The sequence below is a fragment of the Elephas maximus genome, chromosome 16 (genome assembly GCF_024166365.1).
Source record: "Elephas maximus indicus isolate mEleMax1 chromosome 16, mEleMax1 primary haplotype, whole genome shotgun sequence".
Classification (NCBI taxonomy): domain Eukaryota; kingdom Metazoa; phylum Chordata; class Mammalia; order Proboscidea; family Elephantidae; genus Elephas; species Elephas maximus.
The window spans coordinates 68124598-68147159 of NC_064834.1; the positions used below are offsets into that span (position 1 = coordinate 68124598).

Consider the following 22562-nt stretch of genomic DNA (forward strand, 5'->3'; position numbering starts at 1 on the left):
CGAATCCTGTAGATTGAGTCCTGCCTCATTAACATAACTGCCTCTAATCTTGCGTCATTAACATCATAAACCAAAACCTGTTGCCGTCGAGTGGATTCAGACTCATCGCGACCCTATAGGACAGAGTAGAACTGCCCCATAGGGTTTCCAAGGAGCAGCTGGTGGACTCGAACTGCCAGCCCTTTGGATAGCAGCTGTAGCCCTTAACCAGTGCACCACCAGGGTTCCCATTAGCATCACAGAGGTAAGGATTTACAACACTGAGGATAATCACATCAGATCACAAAATGGTGGACAAACACGCAATGCTGGAAATCATGGCCTAGCCAATTTGACACACATTTTGGGGGGATACAATTCAGCCCATGACAGCAACTTATTTGCTTTCTTTAGTTCTTATAATTTATATACAATAAAATGCACAAATGTTAAGTGCATAGTTTGATGAGATTTTAAACTTTACTCTGCAATAATTTCATACTTAAAGAAAAGTTGCAAAAATGGTGCGGAGAGTTCCCATATAGTCTTTACAGAGATTCATTTTACTGCATTTGCTTTATCATTCTCTTTACACACACACACACACACACACACACACACACACACACACACACACACACACACACACAATAATTTTTTTTTTCCAAACCATTTTCAGGTTGATCGGTTTGGACAAATATTTACACCCATGTTACCATCATTTAAAATAAGATATAGAACAATTTCAGCACTCCAGAAATTTCCCTGGTGCCCTTTTCCAAAGGCAATCAATGTTCTCGTTTCTATCACCATAGATTAGCTTTGCCTGTTCTTGAACTTTATGTAAAAGGAACCATCCCCCGCTTTACTTTTGCTAAATGATTTTCAAGTGAATTCCAGATCTCATGTTATTTCATATACTTCATATGGATCTTTCTGGGCATTTTCTTACATAATTGCAATGCTACTGTCATTACGTAAAAAGTCTTCTTGACAAGCTCCTAGGGTTACCTCCGTTTTATAGATGAGCACGCAACCTCAAGGAGGTGGAATGACTAGTCCAAGATGACCCAAAAGCCACTGGTGGGACAGGCAGTCTTTCTTCAGAGGCTCTGCTTTAACCCTCATTTTCTCTGCTCCAGACCCCAGTGCAGCATCTGGAGCAGAGGGATTTGCTGCCTCTGGGGGTCAGGCAAGGCTGGCACAAGACTGCCCCCACAGTCTGGAAATGTACTCCCAGTCATCCTTTGAGCCTCCCAGCCTCCCTGCCCCCATACGCACACACTCATACACACACACACACATATATACACATTCACATATACTCTCACAGGCACGTACACACACACATACACACAGCTTGGCAGGCACCCCAGCATTTTAGTGACGGCTTGGACAGGGTAGAAGGCATGCTGTCCTCTGCCTCTGGCTGCCTCTTTTTAAAGACCCAAACCAAAAACAAACCTGTGGCCATAGAGTTGATTTAAATTCATAGAGACCCTATAGGACAGAGTAGAATTGCCCTACAGAGTTTCCAAGGAGTGGCTGGTAGATTTGAACTGCTAATCTTTTGGTTAGCAGCCAAGCTCTTAGCCACTGCACCACCAGGGTTCCTCTTTAAAGACAGCAGCAAGAAACCACTTGGCCTCCCATTGGCTGCACAGATGGAGAGCGGCAGTTAAGTTTGAAGCTGCTGAGAGCTTCCAGTCCATCAGAAGCCAGACGTCAGAAAGGTGTTGAAGGAGTTAAATAATCGAGATGCAGACAGGACACTTCCTTTAATATTTTAGATTACATTTGCAAATGAGTTACAATAATACGCAACCTCATACAAAAAATGAAACAAAAACTCTAAACAACCTGCTCTTCCAGGAGCCACTTAGGTCAGAACAAATTTAAAGGGGGCCTTTCTCCGCCTGGAAGCCCAGGATGGAAACTACCAGAACAAATAAGTTCTTGTAAGGCTGAATCAACTGTTTGTGATGACGATTTCATTCAATCTCATAAATTGTAGGGTTCATTTAGCAACTAGATAAGTCAGAGACTTAAATGTATTCACAAATCAACCGTTCCCTCCTTCCCAGAGGACGGATTCATTTGGTAAAAACATCTTTCGCGCTTGTTTCTAAAACAGAGCTGGATAGAAGTGTTTAAATGGAAGTGAATTTTGAGGAAAAATATTTTCCCCGTTTATTAAAAATAGAACCCCTTCCACATCTTCTTCACCCTTCACATGGTAGGCCTGCTGAATATTGCAAGGTTTTCAAACTGTGTTTCCTTGATAGAAACAAGGATCAGAAGTAGATTCTCACGGGCTAGGAGGTGGAAGAGTTGGAGGTAGGGGGGCTGAAGGGACGTAGTTGGGGTTCCAGCAACTCTCCCTCCCAATAAGCTGTCTGGCTCCTTTGTAGTCTGTTTTATGTCCTTAACTTCTGTGTAAGATTTTCTTTGGACAACCATTGGCCTTGCTGATCTTTTCTTTCTCCAGCATGTGAGCTCCCAAGAAAGTCAACTTGGGCTGTGTAATTCCCTAGAATGTCAGTACCCCAGGGCCTGGGAAGTGGCATTGGGTCTTGCAATTGTAGATTCTGACCTGACACTCCTTGCCATGGTGCCGTTCCCCCTTCCTCCTCCCTAATTTCTTCCTGGTATCCAGAGAGGGGAATTGTGATTTTAAATGGTTTTCCAGTAGTACATGCAGGCTTGACAGGGCTTTAAACGTTCTTTATCTTCTCTTCTTCCTCCTCCTCCCTAGTTATTATTAAAAGACATGCAAGTTGAAAAATTAGTAAAATACAGAAAAGTAGAAAGAAATTTAAAAAAATACTTTATTATCCATTGTCTAGCGACTAGAAGGTGTATTTCCTTCTTAAAGTATTTAAATGCATTTTTTACATAACTTAAATCATACAGTATGCCCAACTTTTTTTGCCCTGCCTTTTTCACAGACCCTTTCAACATAAGCTTTTTACTGGCTGTATAGTGTTCCATCACAGCATTATAGCATGATTGCTATACAAGTGGAGGTTTGGAAGAGGATTTGTTGTTGTTGTTGTTGTTATTGTTCTAAGAAAAATTGCTTTAAACTTTCCCTAATCTTTCACGGGGGAGCTCACTCCTCATTCTCTACGGTGTGAATCAGGAGGGCTTTATTTTGCACAAAGTACATCCTCAGAATGATGGAGAAGGGAGCCACAAAGAAGACCAGTGAAAAATAGATTTATTACGAATTCGATCACAAAGGCTATTCACGAGGAGCATGTCGTGTGCAAGGCTCAGGTCTGTGACCCAGAAAAGAGCCCAAATTCTTCCCAGTTAGTGGGGCTGTAGTACCTCTGCTCTCCTATTTCTCAGCAATAAATCAGCTTCTTGGATCAGTTTCAGGAGAGCTTACTGCCCTCTGAATTTACTTGTCATATGTATGTTTCAGGCCTTCCTGTATTGCTCCCTCTGAAAGACCCAGAAAAAGGTCCCATCCTCTCCCTCCACCAGCAGAAGCCAAACTCTAACGTAGCACTATAGAATGTAATGCCTCAGAAGGAATGGCTGAAATATTTATTGGATGTCTTCCCCACACCAGGCACTGTGCCAAGGAATTATACGTATGAGATTTCATTTAATCCTCAAAGCCACCCTGTGAGACAGGAATTGTTCTCCCCACTTTGCAAATGAGGAAAGTGAGATGCTGAGAGAGCTCGAATTACTTGCTCAAGGTCACCAGTTGGCAGGGGCAGAACTGGGACCTGGACCTGTCTCCCAGCCTTGGAGCCCCGACGCTGCACCTGAGTGTCCTGGCCATGATTTCAGCAGCAGGATGTCTTCACTTTGGCCGTCGGGAATTTCTTCCTCCACTCTCACCGCGAGCTGTCTTCCTTAAAGGTATCGGTTGCTGTTGAGTTAATTCTGACCCATGATGACCCCATGTGTTTCAGAGTAGAACTGTGCTCCATAGGATTTTCAATGGCTGTGATCTTTTGAAAGTAGATTGCCAGGCCTTTCTTCCAAGGTCCCTCCAGGTGGATTCAAACCACCAAATTTTCGGTTAGTAGCTGAGTGCTGAACAGTTTGCATCACCTAGGGACTCCTCCTTAAAGGCAGAAGGGACTTTTATCCACTTGCCCCTGGCCAGAGGAGCCAGCCACATATCCTTTCACTCCTTCTCAGCACCAAAAGCAGAGAACTCCCTTGGACACCCGGAGGGGCCTCATGATCTCCGCAGAGCCTGATGGCATTCAAAGAACCAAACCAGCAAGAGCTCTCTGGAGACAAGGCCTTTTTTAAATTTTATTTCATTTCACAAACACAATGAAAACAAAATCCTGCTAATAGGATTGCCAACTCAGCAGGCCTAGGCAAGCAATTCCAAGTAAATATAAAATATTCTGGCACACCTTGAGATTGATTACAAGTCAGGAACAACAACAGGCAACCAGAAATTAATCAGGGGAGTTGCCTTCTACTAAAGGGAGGGGGTGGGGAGAGAAAGTGGGCAAGCCGCCATTATGACGAGCTCCTATAGATTTTATGCTTGTTTTTCGTGGTGCCAAAAGCAGAAGAAGAGCCAAGTGGTGCTCCAGGCTGTCCCTTGCTTGCAGCTCTGATCGCACCACCTCTCTCTTCCCCGACAGGGGTCACAATGCCAGCAAAGGAGGGCTGTCTCTGGTTCAGGTGTGCTGAAGCTTCTGGAGTCCTATTCCCTTCTCTGTGGCCTCTCTGGGGAGAACAATGCCTTCTGGGTCAAACGGGGCGTCTCCTTTCTAATCTCTGCCTGGCACCAGCAGCTCTAAGTGGGGGCTGATGGACCACAGCCAGCCTCCAAACTGCTATCTGCCATCTCCCCACTGAACTGATCTTTCACAGATCTTCTGTGCATTGCCTTTCCCAGGTCTTCTTATCTTTCACCTCTGCCAGGCCGCTGACTGCAGTAAGGGAGCTGCTGAGAGAGCAGACGGGAGTCCTCTGGGGTGGCAGCTGCTTATAGGGAGGGCAGAGAGGTACAGGCCTGGCCTGGCACCTGCGTGGCTTACAAACCCCTCTCTTCTTTGGGGTAGCAGTTATCTCGCCTGAAAAGAGATTAATGGTTGCTCAGTTGAGGAGCAATTGAGCAATCGAGGGAGTATAGTCTAGTCTACCTCTTCAGATGACATTCAGGACCTTTGTGAGCTTACCCTTGACCACACACCCTATGCTCAGGTTAAGTATTTTCCAGAATGTCCCATGCTCATACCCTTATATTTGCTTTCCTCCTTCCCCCATTTTACTTGGTTAATTACTACTCCTCTCGCAAGTCCCAACTCCAGTGTCACCTCCTCCCTTGCTCTCGGGAAGACTTTGCTGATATAATCTCTACCCTATAAACAAAACAAACAAGCCCATTGCCGTTGAGTTGATTCTGACTCATAGCTACTCTGTAGGGCAGAGCAGAATTGCCCCATAGGGTTTCCAAGGAGCAGCTGGTCGATTTGAACTGCTGACCTTTTGGTTAGCAGCCTAGGTCTTAATTACTGTGCCACCAGGGCTCCAGTACTTCTCCTATAACTGACAGGTAAATGTCACCCACCTATTACTATATACTTTTAAACCCAGCTCAGCACCATACACCAAAGGATAAAAAGCCTGATAGAGGTGTTTTAGGCATCGCTTTGGGGAAATGTAGGCAACTTTTATGGGTAGGAAGCCATGGGTCTATTGCTAACCCAGAAATTCTGCCACAGAGGCACCAGGCTATTTCAGTTTTCTTTTGTGATTCAGAAGGTCTTCTGAGCCTCAAGGCCTTCACTAGAGACACTGGGTTTCATTCATTTATTTTCATTTTAAGACCCAGCAGTAACTGCTAAGAGTGTTGACCTTGCTGACAGGAAGCACTGACTGCTTTGTCGATTTTCACTGGCTCTTTCCTATAGAGCGAAGGGCAGAGCATGGCTGCAGTGCTGGAGCCTTTTATGTCTGGCTCCCATCTCCGTGTAAATATACGTGATTGGAGGAGGGAGGCCCTAGGTTTCCCCGGGAGAAGGGTGCCTACACCTCTCTGTAAGGAGAGTTGGGGATATGTAATGAGTAGGACAGATGGAAGCTGTCCTTACCCAGCTGCATTCTTGTGGAGACAGCAGGAAATAAACAGGTGAACCGGGAAATAAGTAACTCAGAAAATTCTGAATGAGTGAAGCCCTACAAAGAAAACAAAATGCAACATACAATGAGCAGAATGGGCACTTGAGAAGAGAGCAGGGCAGGCTATTTGAAACTGCGACAGCCTGAGAAAACTGGAACACATGATATTCACTACCATGAATATAAGTCTATCTCATTAGGTCAGAAACCTAGCATGTGAGTGATGAGCCCACGGCCAGTGTCAGGTGGGTGAGGATGACCAAAGAGCTCCCGATGCATCTTGCCTAGCCAAATTTTGAATTCTGTAACCCAAACAACTGATATTCAGACACAATGTTGGCTAAACCCTAAAAAAAAAAAAAGTGCATTCACTGAACAATCGCTCGACTAGGGAAAAATGCCCACTCGAGCCTGTGCTTTCTGTCACTCCCTCCCCTTGGCATTTCTTTGCTGTGGATAATATCTTGGAAAATTTCCAGGTCGAGGCTGACTTGGCAGTAGTCTTTTCTTGGACAATTGGGTCCTGCTCAGTCTGGGGCCCAACATTTTGGAGTTTCCTGTTGCTGGCATCTTCAGAAACGACTTCCACAATTGGGCTTTTTTCTTTTCTTTCTTCCAAGACAGTTCTAAATGCTGGGAGGAAGGTACTAAAGCCTCAGATATTGTGCTAGGCACATTACATCATTTCCTCCTTAGGGAACTGAGCTGGGAGAGGTGTGTGACTCACTCTAGGTCAAAAGGCTAGTTACAAACCAATCCCGCCCGCCCCTAATTCCCAGGTCGGTTACCCTATCACTTAGCCTCTCAGCTTTGCCAGTGACTCCCCGCACCAATGACAGCAAGCATTGAGTGGCAGATTTTACACAAAGCCGTTTTATAGGTGCTCTTTGAACCCATTATCAGTTGATCTGCACAACAGCTCTGCGAGGCATTATAGACATTTATTATGACTTGTGGAAACCTCATACTCTCTGGGCCTTCTTCATTCCAACGAATTGGTTCTAGAATCAAGGCGCCTAAATCCTGCCCCTTTGCCTCGCCACACAAAACAAAACAAAAACAGGCCAATCACAGGACCCACCCCTCTGGCCACAGTGATTGGCTCAAGGATATGCATGTGACCCAAGCTGGGCCAATCAGAGTCCTCAGGATTTTTCTATCAGGAGCCGGAGGGCTGAGCGTTTTCCTTTCCGGAAACTACAGTTACGATAAGCAAAGCTGATGGTAGCTGTGTTCCAGCCTCGTGGAGAAAACAGGTTTGAAAGAATGAAGCCAGAAAGGTGAGAAAGGCCGAGGAGGGAGTGGAAGGGCCTGATAGTGTTGGAGACCCTTCTTACCAATACAGTTCTCTTTTTGTGTAAGCTAATTTGAGTTATTTTTCTAGGACATGCATGCAAAGAGCTCTCATTTGCTGAGAAGCCAGCAAAAACTAGTTTCTGGGCCAACTGCGAGGGGCCGTGTTGGTTCAGTGGTAGATTTCTCACCTTCCATGCAGGAGACCCTGGTTTGATTCTCAACGAACGTGCTTCATGCATAGTCACCTTCCATTTGCTAGTGGAAGCTTGCGTGTTGCTGTGATGCTGAACAGGTTTCACGGTGAAGCTGAAACAGATGAAGACAGACTAAGAAGAAAGGCCTGGTGATCTCCTTCTGAAAATTAGCCAGTAAAAACTGTATGGATCATGCAGATTTGATCTGCAATTGATCATGGAGATCGCACAGGGCTGGGCAGCATTTATGTTGCCATGAGTCAGCCCATTCCACGGCAGCTAACAAGAGTCTGTATAAGGGAAATGCTCATGGGGATGATGTCCTAAAATGGGGGTCAACCTCTGCATCATCAGACTTCTTTATGATGGAAAGGACAGAAAACTCCAACTTACACTGGTTTAGACAGTGGAATGGTTTAACAGCTAATGTAATTTAAAAGTTTAGAGAGAAGTCTACCTCCAGGTGATACTCTACCCAGACTCAAATGATGTCCTTGAAGGCTTTTCTTCACCTGTCTAGTCTTCCTCAGTTTCCATAGAATGACCCCTAGCGGCTGCAGGCTCCCCATCATGGTAACAACATGTGTCAGTTTCAGACCTTCAGGAAAAGAGAGAACATTTTTTTGCCCATAGATTTTGCACATAGATTGCTTTTCTTCGGTGGCTCAGGCTGGGTCAGATGCCCATCCTGAACCACTGGGGGAGGGACTATGTTGCAGTGAGGAGGAAACTAATCCTACCCAAATTCCATGGCAGAGAATGAGGGAGGGAGATTTTCTAACGGGAAGTCAAAATACTGTTGGTGAGTGATGCAGGAACTGGAGGTGGTGGACATAATCAACATACATCCACTGAAACCCTTATTGCTAAGGCCACAGGGAATCCCGGCTTAGGCTACATTGACTGAGTAGCTGGGTCAACCCAACTAGCAAAGAGACAAGCTTAAGTGAAGGTTCAGAGGAAACACACTTTGGAGCTATCTGCAGCAGCTAGTGCCTGCTTGGCCAAGCACCTCACATGTCCTAGGTGGCTCTCTGGGGACCAAGCCGATGATGCGTGACACAGCCTTCCTCATTCTGCCCCCCCCCCACCGTGTGGTAGATGGGGTTCTTAACCCTGGTTGTCTGATACCCCTAGACTGTGCTGCCCATTGGAATCAAAGCCATGTCCTTTCTCCTGTTCTCCTAGCCCTTTGTGTTACTCCTCCCTGGGTTGGGTCTCAGGGTCTGATTACTGATCAGCTACGCACAGGCCCGCCTGTCCTAGGCCGAGTGCAAGACCTTTGGGGATAGGGATGGGTGTCCCTGACAACTGAGGCTCCATGTCTGCTGAACCGAAGGCTTTAGGGCTTAGGCTAATTTTTTTGAGTCTTAAACTCAGGCCAACTAACTTGACTCTCCTGACCATGTGGTGAATGAGAAGCTACAGCTTTAAAATAATTCACTTCTCTGAATCTGACCTTTCCAAATGCCTGAACGGCTGTTCCTTTTGCATTATGTATAATAGAGAATAATTAGAGACAACCCAAATGTCCATCGGTAGGGTACGTCTCTGACGGAACACTAGGCAGCTATTTTAAAAAATGAGTTAGAATCACATGTCCTCTGATGCAAAGATGCTCAGCATATATGTTCAAGTGACAAAAACAAATTGCATAACAATATAGAAGTACAGCTGTGCACCCCCTATTTGTCTACCCCACAAGATTGAGGGAAAAATACACGAAAATCCTGAAGGGCTACACTTGAAGCTAGTTAATAGTGATTCCTTTGGAAGAATGGGATTGGGGGGGGGGACTTTATTTTTTACTTCACTTGTTGTTTGTTATCTTTGACAGTGAGCATGAATTACTTTTCTAACTAAAAAAGGATAATAACTCTTCAAAATAAAAATAAGCCGTAATGGTGGGCATGGTGAATTGGCGCTCACCACTCATACTCTCCTATTGGCATTTTTCCATGCTGCAAAGGCTAGAAACAGAAAACTGCATTTCTCAGACTCCCTTGCAGCTAGGTTCTAGTTGTGACACCTTTATGTGAGATTTGGAAGGTGGAAATGAAGTAGACACTGCTCTTTGGACTTTACTGGGGCAGCAACTAGATGTTTCAGTGTCTGATCACTAACTTTGTGGGGACAGGGTATAGGACACCCATTTGCTGGTTTGGATTGAGGCAACTATGGAGTGGAGCCGGAGCTGGCTGCAGGAGTGGAAGCTTTCTAGTTCAGCAAGTGGCTTCCTGGTGGTAGATGTTAGCGGCTCCCTTTTAGCCAGATTTAGCAATGTGACTAGAAATTGCACTTTTTTTTCAGGCTCCCTGCCTTCAGTATGGGTTATACCTCAACATGAAGAAAACAAAAATCCTCACAATTGGACCAATAAGCAACATCTTGATAAACAGAGAAAAGATTGAAGTTGTCAAGGATTTCATTTTACTTGGATCCACAATGGAAGCAGCAGTCAAGAAATCAAAAGACATATTGCATTGGGCAAATCTACTGCAAAAGACCTCTTTAAAGTGTTAAAAATCAAAGATACCACTTTACAGGCTAAGGTGTGCCTCACCTAAGCTATGATGTTTTAAATCACCTCATATGCATGTGAAAGCTGGGCAATGAATAAGGAAGACCGAAGAAGAGAATTGATGCCTTTGGATTATGGTGTTGGCGAAGAATATTGAATATACCATGAACTGCCAAAAGAACAAACAAATCTGACTTGGAAGAAGCACAGCCAGAATGCTCATTGGAACCAAGGATAGCGAGACTTCATGTCACATACTTAGGGCATGTCATCTGGAGGGACCAGTCCCTGGAGAAGGACATCATGCTTGGAAAAGTAGAGGGTCAGCAAAAAAGAGGAAGACCCTCAACCAGGTGGATTGACACAGTGGCTGCCACAATGGGCTCAAGCATAACAATGATAGTAAGGATGGTGTAGGACTGGGCAGTGTTTTGTTCCTCTGTACATAGGGTGCTATGATTAAGAACTGACTGCACAGCACCTAATAACAACATCAGACTAAATGTTTTAAAATTCCATTCTAATAATTTATGAAGTCTGATGGCAGAAACTGAAAGAGTCAGGAATGTGGGTTTTGAGTCTCTAAGTACCTCTCTGTATTTTCTTTCCTACCCTACATGGTTTCTCCATCTCTGGCCATTGCATTGATTTCATTTAGAATCACTTTACAAGACTAGTTTCCTAGGTAAAACCCTAGGCCAAATATAAATAGAAAAATTATAGGGAAATAAAAAAGGATGTAGTCTCTTAGTCCAACTGATTAATACCAAAACCAAAAACCAAACCCATTGCCATCGAGTCAGTTCCAACTCACAGAGACCCTACAGGACAGAGTAGAAGGTTGGTGCCCCATAGAGTTTCCAAGGCTGTAATCTTTTAGGAAGCAGACTGCCACATCTTCCTCCTGTGGCAGCCAGTTGGTTCAAACCACTGACCTTTCAGTTAGTAGCTGAGCGCTTTAACCATTGCACCACCAGGGCTCCTTGATATTAACAATCACTTCCTTTAATGCAAGAATGAATGGTGACTCATGTTTTTCTTTTGGGGTATGATTCTATTTTCTAAAACCTATTTGATATATAATTTTTGAAGTTAGATGGCTCTTGAAGTTACTCACCAATGTTTATTTCAGAGACTTGAGTCCAGTGAAAATTAAAGAATGCCCTTCTTTGTTGAGGACAACACTGGCAATCCAAGGCTGAGTCTCTGAGGCTTGAGTGAAACTGGAATTGGAAGTGTTAATTGTAATCCGGGCAAGCGCCCGGTCATAAACCATGTGGCTCCTTACCAGCTCCACTATGGCCCACCCTATCAATCACCATCATCCTAGCTACCTGCTGTACAGCACTTTATAGTTGAGAAAATTCTTTTGCATACATTCCCATTTTACTTTTACCAATATCCTATAACGTAGGTTGAGCAGGTAGTATTCACCCCACTTCAAAGATGAAGAAACTAAGCCACAGAAAATTTAAGGAACTTCTCAAGACGACACAGAAGCAGCACCAGGTCTTGAATCAGGGTTTCTATCTCAAAGTCCAGTGTGTTTTCTAGAAGGCCACACAGCCACTCATATTTTAATCTTTATGTTCTCACCCTCATTGATAGTGATGGCCCCATTCCTCCCTGCTACTCTGGGCTGAGTATTCAAACAGCACTTGGGAATCTTGCAAACAGGCAAGGCCTTGGCCTAGGTTACTTGGCCTCTCAATGAATACCCATTGAATTCAGGGAAGAGAGAAATGGAGAACTTCAGGCAGATAATTTTCTGTGACCACTGGATGTCAGTGCTGATCTGTATCTAATAATCAAACCTCTTCCCAGGCCAGGCAGAGCCATGCCACCAGGTTTAAAGTGGAATGGGAGGGGCATGTGGATTAAAAGCAAAATGTGTAGTGGTTACATACTTTAATTAGAATCAGGTTTCTCTGGTCCCACCTCTGGTAGGCTGCTGTTGGATTCCTCCTTTAAATTGTCCCATGTAGCTGTTCCGGACTCCATCTAGCAGGAGCGAGAGAAGAACCAGGATTCCAAACACAGGCTCAGAACGTCTCTGTTGGCTGATTAATTCCCTTTCTGAGGATGGCACAATTCCAGATGTATCAAACATAAAGCAGAGTTTAAAGTGTTTGCCTTTGAGGTGGGGAAAATTGGGAGGGAAGCTGTGTAGAATTAGTTGATTCTTTAAACTAGGTGAATGTGTAACTTGAATAAAAATAGAAACAAACAAAAAAAGTGTTATAGGTCAACCACTAAATGTGAAAGGAAGGGGAAGGAGAGCAAGGAAGGCTGGGCTTATGGACTAGACACAGTGGCATTTGGTCATAGAGTTTTAGGGACCTTGGACTGAATGTTTTCATGCTCTTAACTACTCTGTTGTTACCTGCTTTCACCTTTACCCAGAGGGTCTAGGTGACCCACCAAAGATCACACTATCTTTGGGCCAAGGGAAAGTCAAACGGGGCAGGGACTAAGTATGGGGCCTTCCAGACTGTCTCAAGTGTTTATTCCATGACCCCATTGGGCCGTGTCCAAATGTCTATGTCAGAACTGGGGGAAGGTAAAGCTAAGGGCTCTGTTCCCTGTTGCACCTTGGGAAGTACCCCAGATCACCAGTGGCAGCCATTTTAGAGAGGAAAGGCAGATTCAACAGCCCATCCAAGCACAGTTCTGAACTTGCCCAATGGGTAACTCACACTTCTGGGACCCTCCCTGCCTTTCTTTATGCACCTGTTCTCCCTGACTAATTAGACACCCTCAAACTGGCAGATGACTCTTGTCTCCCCCTCCCTCCTTTTCCACGCTAGGCCTCTTGATCTGGCACGCACATTGTCAGAGGCCTTTTCCTCATCAAAGGAGACCTGGCATAAAGGTCTGCACATCAGAGGGTGGATCACAGTGACTGGTAAATATGTACACTCTGATCTCACCACCCTGGAGGCACAGCATGCCTTAAGAGGAAGTGGCAGGGTGGATATGCAGTGTTTTAGGGCCCATAAACCTGACTGGGTCTTCTCCAGAGTAAGCATGAGTGGGGTTGGTTGGTTTGTTGTTTTTTTTTTTTTCCTTTTCCTTATTTCATTAGACCTCTGGTGCAGACATTACCTTTGCTGGAGACAGTTCTGGCCTCAGAGGGGTGTGGTAGGGGGACAGCAAGACATAGGGCCATGTAGTCCTGGAAGTCAGGGCAGTGACCAGGACTTATTTGTGGGCATATTTGGGTACTTTTGTGGATTTTGGAAATGTTAGAAAAAATATATTTATTCAAAATACATTTATTGGCAATCAACCGTGCTTTTCATTTCCTCCTCCTGTTCCTGACTCTTCTTCCTCTGTTGCTCCAGGTGAATAGAGATCAATTATTGTAACTTGGATGGTTACTTGCAAGCTTGTAAGACCCAGACACTACTCGATGAACTAGGAGGTATAACAATAAAACAGAAGTGCTAAAAATGATATGAGGCCAATTAACTTGGATGTCCCATGAGACCATGACCCTAAACCCCAAAAAGAATTGGATGGTGCCCAGTTACCACTACTGAACATTTTCATCAAAGAGTCTATAGAAGAATCCTGATCAAAAGGAGGAAAATGTGGAAGAGAATTTCAATTCTCTTGGAATTCAGACTTTCTAGAGCCATTGAGACTGGATGAACCACTGAAATTATTCTCCTGAAATAGTATTTAAACTTGAAACTTTAAACCAAAAATATCCCCTGAAACCTCCTTTAAACCAAACAACAATATAGCTTAAGTAGTGAAGAATGTCTAGTATGAGCATTGTCCTCTTTAAAGAATTTTCTATATGGGATCAAATTGATAACAGCAACTTGAAAGGTTAGATAGGAAGCTTTGGGGGAAGTGAATTTATGTCAGTAGGGGAGGAACAAATCAGAGAAGGAGGATGAGAATGGCTGCACAATTTGAAGAATGTAATCAATGTCACTGTGTTATACATGTAGAAATTGTTGAATTGGTATATTTTTGCTGTATATACTTTTGACAACAATAAATATCTGTATGTATCTATGTATATATGTACATATGTATGTATGTATCTATTTTCTACCTATTACCTCATCATTGGAAATAAAGAGACTTGGTTCCTGCCCCCAGAGGTTTATGCCTGGTGCTCATAACTTTCTGCAGCCAAGCAGGAGGGTGCTTGCAACAGTGACCCTGGGTGTGAATGTTCCTGTGACCACTTTTCCAGGCTAGTGAGATCTGGGCCGTTAGGATTCCAGCTATATGAAACCAGGGGGCTGGACTTCAGTTTTCGGTAGGGACTGATTTGCTGAAGTCCATGGCTAACATTTGACCCCAGATGCCAGCGGTTGTTGGTTGAGGATGGGGCTTTCACAGTAACTATGTGGGAAACCAGACGCCATGGAGTCACCTCTGATTCATGGCAACCCCGTGAATGTCAGAGTAGAACTGTGTTCTACAGGATTTTCAATGGCTAATTTTTTTCGAAGTAAATCACCTAGGCCTTTATTCTGAGGCACTTCTGGCTAGACTTGAATCCAAGCATGTTAACCAATCTCACTATGTTGCTGTGATACTGGAAGCTATGAAACTAGCATTTCAAATACTAACAGGGTCATCCATTGTGGGTAGGTTTCAGCAGAGGTTCCAGATTAAGAAAGACTGGGAAGAAAGACCTAGTGATCTACTTTTGAAAGTTAACTAATGAGAACTCCATGGATCACAACAGAACAGAGTCCAATTCACTTGCTTCGGGCACATCATCAGAAGGGAGCAATCGCCGGAGGAGGGCACCATGTTTGGTGAAGTAGAGGGCCAGCAAGGGCAAAGGAGGCCTTGGTGAAATGGACTGGCACGATAGCCACAATGATGGGCTCGAACACGTCAGAGAGTGTGAGGATGATGCAGGCCTGGACAGCGTTTTGTTCTGTTGTACATAAGGTCTCCATGAGTTAAAGTCAACCTCATGGCAGCTATCTGTCAATCTATGTGGGAAATTTAGGATTATTGGGAAGAAAGGAAACCCAGAAGAAAAGCTACTACAGGAGCACTCGCCCACCATCCTGGGGAGTAGAACATGCCAGGCCGAATTCTGTCCTCCACGTGTCTGAGAAGAAAGCCAGATTGGACCTGGCACTTTTCCTCAGACTTCAACTAGTGGCTCAAGCAGCAAGGTTCAAAGGGAAGAGAAGCCCCTTGGTTACCCAGTTAGTGACAGGTGAGGGTCCTAGTTTTCTCAGCTATCAAATAGCAAGGTGGAGTCGGGGAACCTTTTGTGTCCATCCCAGCTCTAATGCTGTGTGTTTCCGAGGTGACTTGGCTTTGGGGTGTGGCCTGCGCAGTGTGGTTTGGCTGACCTCCTTCCCTCTAAGTTGGGTAGGCTGAGTGTCAGTTGCCCCTTGACAGTGCGTGGGAGTGATTCAGTGAAGTCCCACAGGGTGGATGAGTTTTAGGGGTAGGGAGTAATTACTTTCATCTTTACCCAAAAAAATCCCTGCCAAATTACAGCTTTGGTGTAGGAGAGGAGAAAGTGCCCTTGAGGTAAGTGATGAGATTTACGAGGGAGGCTGGACATTCTTCTAAATTCATCACCATCTCAAGGGAAACTCTTAGAACCTTGCAAAAAGGACTTTATAGGCAGCGTAATTATGGTGGATATTGATGTGGTTGAGTATTAAGTGTGTGAGACAGGTGGACTGGGGAGAGATACAGGGATAGGCCCAACAAGTTGAGAAAGACATAAAAGGACATTTGCATCACAGCACGTGTGTGTGTGCGTGTGTGCGTGCGTGCGCGCGCACGTGCTTTAAACCAGGTATTATTATAACAAGGGTATTGTCGCAGCCCACGTGCCTGGATTACCTCAGGAGGTGTCTAGCTGCTCTCTTAGCCTCCCCACTGTACCCACTATCTGAAAACCCGATTTCATCTCAATACTCCATTATTCAAGAACGGGAAATGGCTCCGTTTTGCCCAGAACTTCCAGGACAAACTTTGCTCCCTGCTTATCTGACTGTAACCTCCCAGCTGCTTTGGCTGTTTTTAGTTCCCATCACACACACACACACACACACACACACACACCACGCACACACACACACCACACACACACACACCACACCACACACACACACAACACCTTACCACACACCCACACCCACACCATATCACATGCATGCACCACACCACATCCATGCACCACACACCGCACACACCACACATACACACACACACCACACGTACACACACACGTGCATCACTCAGACCCACACACACCACACTCACTTTGGTCTTCACACTTTTGCTCATGTTTGTACCCCTCCTGCAATTCTTTCACCCTCCTGTCACCCTGTCCACATTCTCCCTGTTCATCATTAAAAAAAAAAAAAGCTTTATTGAGATATATAGCTCATATACAATTTACCCATTCAAAGTATACAATTCAATGTTTTTTTAATAACATATTAACAACTGTACAACCATCAGCACAGTCAATGTTAGAACATTTTCATCACTTTGAAATCCTGTACTCTTTTTTTCTAAATTTTATTTTGTTGTTGTTGAGAATATACACAGCCAAACATACACCAATTCAACAGTTGCTACGTGTACAATTTAGTGACATTGATTATATTCTTCTGGTTGTGCAGCCATTCTCACCCCCCTCTTCTGAGCTGTGAAAGCCTGTATTCTTTTCTGTCACCTCCTAATTTCCTAGCCGTCCCCGACCCCTAGCCCTATGCAACCACTTATCTAATTTTCTGTCTCTGTGGATTTACCTGTTCTGGACATTTCATGTGAATGAAATCATATACTCTGTGGTCTTTTGTAACTGGATTCTTTAACTTAGCATAGTGTTGTCAAGGTTCATCCAACTTGCAGCATGTATCAGTACTTCATTCCTTTTTATGGCCAAATAATATTTCAATTCCCCCTGACTTTCAAGGGTCAGCTTAATCCTCATCTCTTCTAGGAAGCCATTTTAAATACTGAGGCCCTCCTGACCTCTCCCTAGTATACTTGCTGTGTAGTGTGGATTGTTCCTAGGTCCTGTGTGAGAGCTTTTCTTCCCCCATTAGATTGTGTTGCAGGTCCAGTTCCCTAGGAAACAGGCTCTGAGAGAGAGCTTTTGTGCAAGAAGTTTACTGGGGAGTGCTCTTGAAGCCAACCTAGTTGGTGAATGAACAGAGGGGGAAGTTGAACGGCAATGGAGCTGCAACAAAGGTCTCAGCCAATCTCTGGGAGCTGTGGAACTGGGATGACCCTCAGAGTTGAGTGAGGACTAGGCCTTTATACCAGTCATTGGATGCAGCTGCCATTAAGAAGAGGGCATGCCAGACAGGAACCATATTCGAGGCCAACTCTTCAGACAGGGATTGGACTGGACTACAAGACAGAAAATGATATGGTGAGGAGCAGGCTTCTTGGATCAACTAGACACATGAGACTATCTGGGCAGCTCCTGTCTAGAGGGGAGATGGGAAGGCCAAGGGTGACAGAAGCTGGCAGAATGGACACGGAAACACAGAGTGGAGAGAAGGAATGTGCTGTCTCATTAGGGGGAGAGCAACTAGGAGTATATAAAAAAAGCAAGGTGTATATAAGGTTTTATATGAAAGACTGACTTGATTTATAAACTTTCACTTAAAGCACAATAAAAATTAAAAAAAAAAAAAAAAAAAGAGGGTATGGGCATAGAGGCTGTCTTCAGCCGAGGCAAGTCCTAGAGGGGGACTCGGCTGAAAGCTGGCACCCATCAGCACTCCCAGCAGCCGCATAAGTGCACCACGGCATCCACCACCAACTGGAAGCCCCTTGAAGTCAGGGGCCATGTCTTATCTTCTTTGTTATCCTTCCTCTAGCCTCCCTCCTGCCCTAGCACCTGAGTTTTGCAGAAGTTCTGCTTTGGGGTCAAACTACATGGATTCAAATCCTGGCTCTGCCACATATTAGCTGAGGAATAATAAAAAGCTACTGAATTTCATTAAGCTTTAGTTTCCTATCTACAAAATGAGAATAATAACAGTCCCTACCTTATAGAGTTATTATGAAGACTAAGCGAGTTGACGTATGTAAAGCACTATGCATAGTGCTTAAGAGCTTGGCTACTAACCAAAAGGTTGGCAGTTCGAATCCATCAACCGCTCCTTGGAAACCCTATGGGGTGGTTTTACTCTGTCCTATGGGGTCACTATGAGTTGGAATTGACTTGATGGCAACAAGTTTTTTGTCTTGTTTTGATTTACTGCATACTATGCTCTCAATAAATGTTAGCTATTGTTGTTATTAATGTGATTATTTGTAGATGCTCAAGGCCACCTGGTCATCAGTTGACTTAAAGAGGTGCACATGATATAAACTAAGAGACAATAAGTGAACCAGATGTCAACACGGAATTTTTAATATTCTAAGGTGAAAAAAATTCTTTTTTAAATTAGAAAATATGTCAGACATGCAAAAAATATTAAGAGTGATTTACTGAACATCCATGCTCCCATAATCCAACTTGATTTAAACAACTGCAGGCAGAGTTGAGGCCTTCTGTGCACCCCCTCTCCAATATGCATACACCCCCGTAGGGGAGTCCTGAAAGTGATGTTTATTATTTCCAGGCAGGCCTTGGTGCTGTGGCTACATATGTACAAATCTCCAGGCAATATATCATCTTTTGCATGTTTTAAAACTTCATACATGGCATCATAGTATATCATCCTTCTGCTTTTTTCACTCAACACAATGTTTGTGAGGAACTGGGATTTTTTTTTTTTTTTGTCTGTTTGTTTTTCAATCCATTTCTCTGTTTCGTCTATTTTCACTGTTATATATGCTGAAAATTCTGCTCCCAAAGTGTGAAAAGAAGTAGAGAGAGAGGCTGTTTCTGACTGAACTGCTTGGCCCAACGTCTTTCCAGCCACCCTCATCTTCTGGAGAGGCAATGGAGCATGTGCCTAAAGCCTCTGGAGCCAGACTCTGTGAGTTTGAATTCCAGGTCAGCCACTTGCTACCTGGGCAATCTTAGGTAAGTCACCTAACTTCTCTGTGCCTCAGTTTCCTCATCTATAGCATGAGAACAATAAGAACTCGTACTTATTTCGTAGGACTGTTTATAAAGCACTTAGTTCTAGAGCTGACATGCAGTGCAGCAATGGTAGAGTTAGCTATTACTGTTTTACTTGGGTTGTTTCTAAGCAAACAGTATGAAGCATGGCTACAAGAAGCAATTATCCCAATCACTGGGGCCTGAGCCCTGCTGTGCAGGAAAGGGCAGCTCCATAGCCTGGAATTTTCCATATTTAAGAAAGCTGAAAAGCTGACTGTCCAGTTGTTCTGTGTTCTGATGGTGGTTCCCGCCAAAGCTGTGCGGAGAGGGTTCTTCGTCTCATATGCATCCCTGCCTTTGCTCTGCCCAGCTGCCACCAGGCCATTCTTGTTTGTGCCCCACCTTACAGAAGAGGACATTGGCTCAGAGATGCCAGGGGTGAGGCTACCTAATAATAGGCAGCATTCCTGAGGCTTGGACCTAGGTCTCCTTATTCCAAATCCTGCAGCCTTTTTGCCACATAGTTGACCGCATCAACTTCCACCAGTTGTTTTCAGCCTCTTGTGTTCTTGCTTGAGGACAGTGGTGGAACTGGAGGCTCAGAAAGGGACAGAAGCAGTTTTCGGGGTGGCTCACCCTGCCAAAGGTATGAGCTGCTGCTAGCCTCGTGTGTTCAATAATCAGATCACAGGAAGCCATTTTCGGACTAGAGGTTGCTTTGAGTGTTTTCCATGTTTCCTTGAAGGTTTTAGTTGAATAGTAAAAATGTGTTTTCCAAATTCCTTGAAAAGTTGAGTGGCCAGGAGGATGGTTGTCACAGGAATCTGTGGGTGGGTGTTGAGCCCGGAGGCAGATGGGGGTCAGCTAGTATGGCTTCCATTCATTCCCATAGGCACGTTTTGGCTTGTCTCACCTTGAAATGAAGTTTTCATGGAGGAAAATATGTCAAGGTAGACAGATTCTCTCCTTTATGAGATGTCACATGACTATTCTTGTATGCAGTTATTTTCTTTTAGAATAATTCATAATGGCAGGGCTCACTACCATAATCAGTTTCTGTTTCCATTATCAATCCAATTTTGAAGGGTGATGGTGCCTGTCATTTCATCTTCCTCAGGGCTTAAACTTTATTTATTTATTTATTTTGTTAAAAAAAAAAAAAAGAAGACGTTTCAGTGTGTGTTTTAAGACACTAAAAGCTTAGGCTTTTGGGAAATGGCTTAGCAATAGGAATTTTAAGCAGGAACAAGGACAGCAAGTAGGTTTCAACTTCCATGTCAACCCTAATCAGTTAGTACAGAATGCCTGAAGTGTAATATTGTGAAGGATGCAAAGACCCTGTCAGCGTCAGTGAAAAAGAGCTATGGAAAACAGCCCAAGAGTGATGGCTTAGTCACACACACCATGCCATCCCCCTACAGCAAAGAATCAAGAAACCAAGTGAAATAGATACAGATGACAGTCTGGGAACCCAAAACAGCAAACAGAAGGATGAAGAATTAGATCAAATGCCAAAGAGAAGGAGAAACTGAATGAAAACTGTGAACAAGAAGACTTACAGACCGTAGGCAGCCTGCCAGCCAGCCTAGCACAGGATGGCCATCTTGAGCCAAAGTGAGTAGCATTCCTGCGTAAGAAGCACAGGAAGGCAACTTCACAGAATCACCAATAGGAGACAGAGATACTGTGTAGACAAACCCAGAACAAAGTAAGGTAAGCAGAACATGAATTGGATCTAAGGAGGTAAAGTGCAGGAAAGTGACTGGCGGTGCAAAGTTTCCACGTCACCTACCCAGTGACCAAGTGACCTCTGCACCCTTGCCCCAAACATCCAACAACCAGCGGTGCATGCAAACAGTGCCCAACCCAGCAACTGGTGAGAATGCTTCCTACACTTGTGCCCTGGTGACTGGCTGGACAGATACATCACCTCATCAGCAACACCAGTCACTTTCTGACAGGTGCCATCTGTACCTCTGCCAAACAATGAGCAGGAGATCCTAGTGCCCTCATCCAACATCTGTCTAGAAGCAATATCACACATCTCACACCCAAACAGTTCCTGCAGGCTGTCTGCACTTTCACTGAAACTCCTGGATACCCCACCACCTACTGAGACACCAATTCATGCATGCACAATGGGCCTACCCCATTTATTTGGGCAGTACTTCCTCACAGCAGATACAGAGACACCCTTCCCTGACCATGAGAAAAAAAAAATGAGAGAACACACTAACTGCTAACACCAACTCAAAAGGACCCCATGGTTCCACAAGGGCTGTGGAGGGACCCTGATCACCTAACACTTGTCACCCCATATCAGGGAAAGAACCTGTTCTCCCACATCCACTCAATTCAGTAAGGGAAGACGTATGAGCCTAACCACAGAGAACCCCCATGTGGACATGACTCACCATACCCACTAGTGAGAGGAAATCACACCAAGCCAACAGACACCGCCAAAGTTACACATAGATCAGAACCACAAAACAACAATTAAAATAATACAAAGGATAAAAGACATTCTAAAGGGAAAGTGAAGAAACCAAGCTCCAGATACATCAAAACAAAACAAAACAAAGTCAGCACAAAACAAACATACATGTAATCAATTAAAAAAAAAAACACACACACACTTTGCTATCAAGTCAATTCTGACTCATTCGACCTTATAGGACAGAATAGAACTGCCCCATATGGCTTCCAAGGAGTGGTTGGTGGATCCGAACTGCCGACATTTTGGTTAGCAGCCGAGCTCTTAACCACTGCACCACCAAGGGTCCACACAATCAACATGGTAACGTATAAATAAATAAATGCCTCGGAGGCAGCAGACATTAATAAATCATATGAAAAAACAGGATAACTCAAACAAATGAGCAAAATAAAGGAGCGGAAAACCCTCCTGAGGAAGAAATGATAATAAAACTATCTGATAAGGAATTCAAGGCTTATATATAAGATCCTCAGGGAAAACACAGACAAAACCCTAGAAGGATTTGGGAAAACAATACAAGAACAAAATGACAAAATAAATAGACAATTAGAAATCATACCAAAAAAAAGAGAAAAAACTGGAAATTCAGAAGATTAAAATATCAGAAGAAAGAATCAGTGAAACAGAAAACAAGTCCCTTGATATTAACTTGTTTGAGGAACAATCAGAAAAAAGAATGAAGAAAGCCTAAGAGTTTATGTGGGACACATCAAGAGGAATAATTTGTGCATAATAGGGATTCCAGAAGAGGAGGAGAAAAAAGTACAGAGAGAATTCTTGAAGATTTATTGGCAGAAAACTTTCCAAATGTCATGAAACGTGAGGAGGTTTCCACCCAGGAAGCTCAACAAACCCCATACAGGGTAGACCCCCAAAAGAAAGTCACCAAAACATATCATAATCAAACTTTCTAAAACCAAAGACAAAGAATTCTGATAA

General features: G+C 44.1%; 1 long non-coding RNA gene across 2 annotated transcripts in view; it reads right to left on the reverse strand.

The window, feature by feature from the left end:
* Positions 1–2170: 2170 nt before the first annotated feature.
* Positions 2171–22562, reverse strand: part of LOC126059593 (uncharacterized) — a 132941-nt gene continuing 112549 nt past the window's right edge. The window contains exons 5-7 of one of the 2 annotated variants that reach the window (XR_007513459.1): positions 8093–8178; positions 7575–7692; positions 2171–2730 (exon numbers count right to left, since the gene is read on the reverse strand). This is a non-coding gene — a long non-coding RNA (uncharacterized LOC126059593). Of the gene's footprint in view, positions 2731–7574; positions 7693–8055; positions 8179–22562 lie in introns of both variants that reach the window. The other variant, XR_007513458.1, reaches the window with a different exon arrangement.